The sequence below is a fragment of the Panthera pardus genome, unplaced genomic scaffold (genome assembly GCF_024362965.1).
Source record: "Panthera pardus isolate Hobbes unplaced genomic scaffold, ASM2436296v1 HiC_scaffold_1, whole genome shotgun sequence".
In the NCBI taxonomy this organism is placed as follows: domain Eukaryota; kingdom Metazoa; phylum Chordata; class Mammalia; order Carnivora; family Felidae; genus Panthera; species Panthera pardus.
The window spans coordinates 91003364-91010951 of record NW_026526654.1 but is presented as its reverse complement, the minus strand read 5'-3'; the positions used below and the strand labels follow the sequence as shown (position 1 = coordinate 91010951).

The 7588-nt window shown below is 50.1% G+C and overlaps 1 long non-coding RNA gene across 4 annotated transcripts; it reads left to right on the top strand.

Moving 5' to 3' along the window:
- Window positions 1-1064: 1064 nt before the first annotated feature.
- On the top strand, window positions 1065-6082 carry LOC109259132 (uncharacterized). Of its 4 annotated transcripts, none has more exons than XR_002076573.2 (3): window positions 1065-1341; window positions 1805-1895; window positions 3727-6082. It is a non-coding gene; the product is annotated as an uncharacterized LOC109259132 (long non-coding RNA). The 4 variants fall into 4 exon arrangements; XR_008421696.1 differs by lacking the exon at window positions 1065-1341 and adding an exon at window positions 1389-1441; XR_002076574.2 differs by lacking the exon at window positions 1805-1895.
- The last annotated feature ends 1506 nt before the right edge of the window (window positions 6083-7588 follow it).

The window sequence follows — 7588 nt, the reverse complement described above, 5'->3', positions numbered from 1 at the left end:
AAGGGACAATCTGTCTCTTTGCCTTTTCCAGCTTTTACAGGCCCTTTGCATTCCTGGCTGGGGGCCCCTTCGTCCATTTTCAGCAGTAGCAACAGCAGGTAGAGACCTCCTTTTCTGCCTCCTCCAGTTTTAAGCACCCCCCCCCCCCGGGGGCCGCCCAGATAATCCAGGACGATCTCCCTATCTCAAGGTCCTTCACATAAGCACCTCTGCCGAGTCCCTCTTGCTGTATGATGTAACATATTCACAGATCCTGGTATTAGACTGGGGACCTCCTAGACAAGGGGCATCATTCTGCCAACCACCACACTATGAACTCAGGTGACAACTAATGTTGGATGCCCCCTACCCCCAAATCTTTTCGTTTTTAATTTTTTTAAGTTTAAAATTTCTTATTTATTTTTGAGAGAAACAGAGACAGCACGAGTGGAGAAGGGGCAGAGAGAGACGGAGACAGAGAATCCCAAGCAGGCTCCACACTATCAGTATAGAGCCAGATGCGGGACTCGAACTCACAAAACCGTGAGATCATGACCTGAGCCGAAAACAAGAGCCCAACACTTAGCCCAACTGAGCCAGCCAGGCGCCCTTTTCTAATTTCAGCAGTTTGGTAAAAGCCAAACACACCTGAAGGCACAATCGAGACAAAGGCAAATCAGAAACCAGAGCTCGCGGGACAGGGCCATAAAATTGCCCAAGGACTAGTCTCTTCCGAGTAGGTGCTGCCTTGTTTTACCAGACCTGGCTTTTCCCGGACTTTGCTGGCGGATATCTCCTCCAAGGGGAAGCGCGCAGTGATGGAGGAAGGGAAGGCGGAGGCAGAGTGGGGCGCCTGAGACCTGCCTGGCTAACCCCTGCTGTGAACTCTGGGGGCGGGGGGAGGAGGGTCTAAGAGAGCAGAAGGAAGGTTTCCATGGGACAGGCCCTCGCCTCAACCCGGGGATCCTGGTGCGCCTCCTCCAAGGCGGCCACGAGGGGGCGCCGCGGCCGCGCCTGCGAACGCACCTGTGCAGAAGCAGGCACGCGGCTGTTCTCAGCCGGCGGGATCCAGCGGGCAGGTGCGGGTTCGAGCGCGCAGAGCTTCCTGACTTTCGGTCCCCCAGCGCGGGTGTCCAGGCCGGGGGGTGGGGGGACTGGCTTGGGGGCTGAGCCCCTCAGGTGGAGCCATCGCACTGTGTCTCCTTGAAACCAGGCTCTGAGCAGAGAGAGACACAGAGATGTGTGGGCGCTTCTCCGGCTGGGGGACGTCCTCCTGCGTGTCACTCTCAGGCGGGCGCAGCCGGCCGGGGGTTGACCGCCGCGTGGGCGCCCCGACGGGCGGAGGGAGAGGGAAGACGAGCGGTAAGCAAATCAGTGTGGAGGGGAGAAGACGGAGGAGACCCGCAAGGAGAGGAGGGGGGAGGCGGGAAGAGGAGGAGAAGCATCAGACCTGAAATCCGAGGTGGGAGGGGAGCTGGGGGCAGGGAGACCGGGTGTGTGGGGCGGGTGGCGGGGCGGGGTGAGCGAGAGGAGGCCGTTTGCGGCATGAACCGGGGAGGCCTTATGAGATGAGGCAGCGGTGGGCGCGGTTCTCGGCGGTAGAATTCCACGGGCTGTGGAAATTCCAGAGCTGTTGCTTGGATTGCCTGAAGAAGACGTGTGTGTCGGGTTAGGATGGTTGAGACAGGAGTGGGTGCAGAGGGTTCTGGGGTGCGGGGAGGCAAGTGGCCGTGTGTGTACAGTGTGAGGCTGCATTGGGGCGGCGTGAAAGCAAGTCACGCTAATCTGGCGAGAGAGATCATCGTCGGAACGTACTTTTTTCCAGAGTGAGGCATGTGTGTTCCGCCGAGGACCTACTGATCCTCTGTGATTTTCCTCAAGTATGCGCAGTTCAGCTGCGCTTGTGCTCTCTCGAGGTAGCTGGTGTTTAAAACATCAAACGCGTTTTGGTGTTTTGCTGTATCTTTGTTTTGCTTGTCCTTTTAGTTTAAGAGTTTTGCCCCAGCATCTCAGAGATACTTGTGAATAATCACCAAAATGGCCCTTATTTTGTATATTTCGTTTACTTGTTCCTTTTTTATTTGTAGTTTGTGGTTCATTCTTAGTTTTTCTTGTGGTTTATGTGCAAGATAACTTAGAGTAACGTTCCTGATGCAGTTTGGAGTGTATTTAAATGATTCGAGTTAGTTTTTCCCTGGTCTTGGTAAAGGAGATTTTGCGTTTTTGCTTATTTATTTCTGGGGAGGGGGCGCTAGCTGGTTGGGTGGCCCATGCGCAGGTGCGAGTCAGTTGTAGGTTTGAAAGAAAGGAGCCAAACGTTTGGCGGGTGGGCAGGCTGAAGCACGTCTCAGGATCCCCTCCTACAGCTCCATCCCGGGGTGGAAATGTCATAGCGAAAATGTGGCTTCCACGGGGAGATCTTCCTTGATCACTGGCCCCCATCCGTGCTTTCTTTCGGACATCCATGGTGGGCCCCCTTAGGGCCAGAGCCCTGGCCAGGGTTAGGGTTAGGTCCCAGGGGGCTCCAGGCGCCGAATCCCCACAGTGCAGTGGTCTCCCCGGAGTGCTGAGTGCAGGACGCATGGGAGGTTGCTGGTCAGGCTTTGTCTCCACGCTCAAGGGCCCATCTAGAGTGTGGGTAACGCATAGTCCGGGCCTCATTTTCCTCCTGGCGCAGTCGACGACGCTGCTTTGGAAATGGCCTGGAGATCTTCCCAATTCCACGCGGAATCATCCCGCGCTAGTTTTGGGAGGGAAAAGATAGGAGACGGACGTTGCGGGGGGGGGGGGGGGGGGGGGGGGGGGAGGAGGAGGAGAGGCCTGTTGAGTCCTGATCGGGGCCTGGCCTTATGTAAATCAGGCGGTTCTGGGCGGGGCAGTGGAAGTCCCAGAGCTGTTGCATGGATTGTTTTAGGAAGACGTGTGGGGGGGGGGGGGGTAAGGATGGTTGAGACAGGAGTGGGTTTTGGGGTGCGAGGATGCAAGTGACCGTGTGTGCAGTGTCAGGCATGTGAAGCTATGGTGGTGGGAGGAAATTAAGGTTATGCTAGCCAGTCAGGAAAAATATTAAGACCGAAAGTAGTAGTTAGTTTTTCCAAGGCTGGGCTTCTCCGTTGCGTTTTGTTGTGCTAGTTATTTCCTCACTTGGTTGTGTGTTTTGTGACAGAAGTGTGCTGGGTTTGTGCTGTTCTTTGGTTGTCAAAGAGTTGGAGATCAAATTTTGTGCTGTAAAGTTGTTGAATGTGTTTTGTGCTTTATTATTTTTTGACAGCAAGGAAAACAGATCCACCTTTAAGAGGAAAGAAAGTGTAACTTTGGTGAAGTTGTTGTGTGTCTTCCTCTTTGCAGGGAAGAGAAGTTAGTTGGGGTTGGGTGTTACCTGTACAACAATCCCCCCAAAAATCTCAAGACAAAACCCAGACTTCCTATCAGGCTACTGCATTCGTGTTGGGCCTTCCTTAAAAGACTTTCAGGAGAATAGATTCAATGAGATTGACACACCTCTAAAGAGGCATGGCCACGCGCACACAGGATGGGTTTTCACCGTCAGCTCTGGGACAGAAGGTGGTGGGCCCTGTGCTTGCTCTAGGGCTTAAGCAAAACCTGTCCTTACAATGCTGCCTTGATTTGTAAATATATGTTTTAAGGGTTTTCTGGCTTTGTTTTCACTGGGGCTCTGGCTTTCACTCTGTAAAAGTCTCTATTGAGAATTTACATTGATGTTTTCCAACTTTGGTTTTCACTTAGGGGAGCCACACCATTATGGACTCACAGGAACTGGATTTACTCTCTTGTCTGAAACAATAAAACAAAACCACACAAGATATACAAAATGCAGATTTCCAAGATGCTGGGCATCAGGCAAAAGAGGACAGCAATTCCACACTTGGAAACACACAGGTGAGCCAAGCCCTACACAACATATGTGCTGCCTCGAGACAGTTTCCAAGCAAGGTGCAGGGAGGGGAAACTGAAGAGGCCAGTGGACTATGTGGAGTTGAGGACACTGAGCTGAGAGTCCACAGGACAATGTAAGGGGAGGGCAGAGCTGTGGAAGGTCAATTAGCAAGAGCTGTTGGGGAGCCCTAAGTATGCAGCACAGTCCTGCTCTGTGCCTCCATGGGAGGCAACTCCAGCAAGTCAGGGGGCAATCTTGTGAAAGCGTTAGAGGGAACAGAGCCTGTACCTCAGCACTGGAAATACAGCCTGTTGCCAACAGATACACTGAAAAAAGTAACCCTCCTAACTCACCGGGCAGAACTCAGGGAGGTCTTGCCACAAGGTTGGGAACTCCTAATTAGCCCTCTGCTGAGCACTGCTCAGGACCACTGAACAAATCATTAAAGCAATACCAGAAATGATCAAACTTTCCAAGTAAATAAATGCATCCCTGAGCAAAGCTCAAAATTAAAGAAAACACAAAAAAATATCCAGCAACCAAACAAGGTAATATTCACACTGGCCATTCCATCCAAGATTTTGAGGTATGCAAAGCAGCAGGAGAAATGACCCTTAATGAGGAGACAGTTCAGTCATCTGAAAATGACCCAAAGCTGACACAGATGGGAGAATCACCAGAGGAAGACACTAAGGTGTTTCTTATAACTGCATTCCATCAGTTCAGAATGTTCAACAGGTAAATGGAAAATGTGAAAAAGACCCAATCTCCTGTTAAGTGATGAAAGCCACAATGCCTGAAGAGAAATGTACTGCAAGGGGTTGACAGCAACAGAAAATGCAGAAGAAGAACATTTCATAGGACTTGTTTTGAATCTGCAGACCCCCTTGGTTAGTATTGCCCCCCTCACTCTATAAAATCTAATCCATGAACACAGGATGTCTTACTGTTTCTTTAGTTTTCTCTAATCTCTTACAGCAGTGTTCTATAGTTTTCACTGTAAAGGTTTTTGCCTCCTTGAATCAGTTCATTTCTAGATATTTTATTGTTTTGGGTGCTATTATAAGTGCAGTTGTTTTCTTAATTTCCTTTTCAGATTGGTCTTTGTTAGTGTAGAGAAACACAACCGAATTTTGTCTATCTTGTCCTCTGCAACTTTACAGAATTAGTTTATTGACTCTAGTATTTTTGTTTGTGAAGTACTTGGGATTTTTCTTTAGATAGGAGGATGCCTTCCACAAATAGAGATAATTTTATTTATTCCTTTCCACACTACTTTTGCTCAACTTCAATTCTAAAATATATTTGGGCTGGATGTGGAAGCCTACACCTGCCACAGGCCACCCGTGGATATTTGGGTCAGAGATGAACAGTGACAGGAGGTTGCCTATTTTGGGCCACCTCAGCCCGGGGTCTTGGATAATCACACACAGCCTGGCCAGGGAATTAGAGACCAGCAGGAGTCCTTGTTCTTTGCAACCACCTCAAAAGGCAAGGACCAAAAGACCCCTTGAGGCCCCTACAGGGAGGGTTTCTGCCCTCCCCCCCGACCTGGGAATGGCCCAGAAGTGAGAAGTCAGAAAAGGGAAGGGGACTGGGGTGGCTGCTGACTCCAGGCCATGGGTGCCCCTGAAAGCTGTGCCTCATTCCACCTGTAGAGAGCTCATTCAAGCAGGGGCCTGGGTCAAGCAATAAAGCAAGCAGTTAAAAATAATGCAGCTGGGAGGTACTGCCAGGACTAGCATCAGCTGACACCTCAGAACTGACAATACTTAGAAACAGGAGGGGGCCAAGACTGATTAAATCCCTTTAAAAAGGGGAGGATTTTTGCAGCAAACTGTCAAACTCTTCAGACATGACCTCTCTATGTTGGACCACTTCTAAAAGGCAGCTGCCACCGAAGGCTTTGCCCAATTGATCCTCAAACAGAACTGAGATCCTTCACTGCTTGAACAAAATAAGCAATAAGTGCCACGAGCTTTCCTGGACTGGACCAAGGCCAGAAGGACTGCGTGCCCACAGACTGACTTCTACAACTTCTATTACCCTGTTTGTTGTGTGGTTTGTCTTATGTTCTGCTCTGTGTGCTGGGTAAGAAGCCAAGTTTAATCACGTGGTGAAACTGAATTTGGAACCCTGAAAGTGCTTTATAGTTGTGATTAACTTTGCTTTATGATCGAATAAAGCTGACACTGTGGAAAGACACAGTTCTCTGTGTGTGCCTTATTAGTGTGCTCATGACACTACCTCACCCTCCTGCTCCTCAGGCAGAAAGGGGAAGCCACCAAGCCCAAAAGGCAGCACCACACACACCTGCACAGGGAGCTCTTTCTCTGTTATAATTTGAATTCAAATCCAAGCTACCAAAGTTCCAAACCCCACACCAGCTCTTCCATGACCACTGCGTCCCCCCATGATCTTCAGTGCTATAATTGAGTCTCAGCACTTGAGATTAGTAGCAGCTAGAATTGAACCAATCTCTCCCTCTCTGCCTTCCTTCCTCCCTCTTTCTCTCCTCCTTCCCTCCCTCCTTCACTCTGCCTTTTCTCTGTCCCTTTCTTTCCCTCCCTTGCTCTCTCCCTCTCCCTCCTACTCATGGTTGCCTACCCTCACCTTCTTTCTCCTTTTCAACTTTCCCATTTACTCCTCTCCTTGCCACCAGCACACTCAGACTGAGGCTGCTGCACTCCCATGGGTGGAGTAGGAAACCCACTGTCTTTCCAGGTGAGGCCCTCTAGATATCTATAGAATTTTTACCTGGTTCTAAACAGCTGCTAGAACAGTTGTTAAGAACAGCCAATTTGAAAGACTTTTCACCCGACCCCATTCCAGGGTTCCTTTAGGACTTAAGAGTCTGCAGTAGAGCTCTTAGTACTCCACCTGAGGCCCCATGGCAGACTGTATCCTTCATGGAGCATTTATGGGTGCCTACCTGGTGACAGGCCCTGCTCTGGCCACATGGTGAGCAAACCCTAGGTCCTCGCACCATGAAGCCTCCACTGGAGGCCTGAGGGTGCTGCAGTGGGGGCACAGCTGGTTAGTTCCTTCCCACTAGGGGGCCCATGCACCCCAACTGGGGGAGACTTGCCGTGAACACAAAATGGATGAAAGCCAACCAAGAATGGGAAATGTGTGATTTCAGCCTCAGCCTGCGGGCTTCATCCGGAGCTCATCTGCTTGCAAGACATCTCAGAGGGCTTGCAAGGTAGGGAGTGCCTTGGGCCCTGGATTTCAGTTCACAGTCCCCAAGTCACTCCCTGAAAATCACCCTGAGGCAGCAGCTGCAAATTGACAACAGTCAGCTATTTGGATTTGTTGCCTGATCAGGTCAAGTACTCTTCTGAATTAGAAAACCCAAGGGACTCTTATTGGAAAAATCACTGCCTAGCTGACCTGTACTGCTCTGGAAATACAGTCCAGTATCTTCCAGCTTTGCCTTCAGGAAAAATATGCTCGTTTATGCAGATTATCCCTTGAGATTAGGCGTATCCCTTATCACCCTAGGCAGTGATCCTATGACTCAGCATCCCTCACTAGATTATTAACTCCTCCAGAGAAGGGGTTCTCATGTTTACCCAGTCCTGGTTGATAAGCTTTGCATTTGAGACATCTGGTAAACATTTGCAGAATTATATGTGCCTGCCTTGGTTTTGATGAAACCCACGCTTAGGAGATTACTTCCTGTAATTGAGAGGTTGTGCCTCCCAGGAG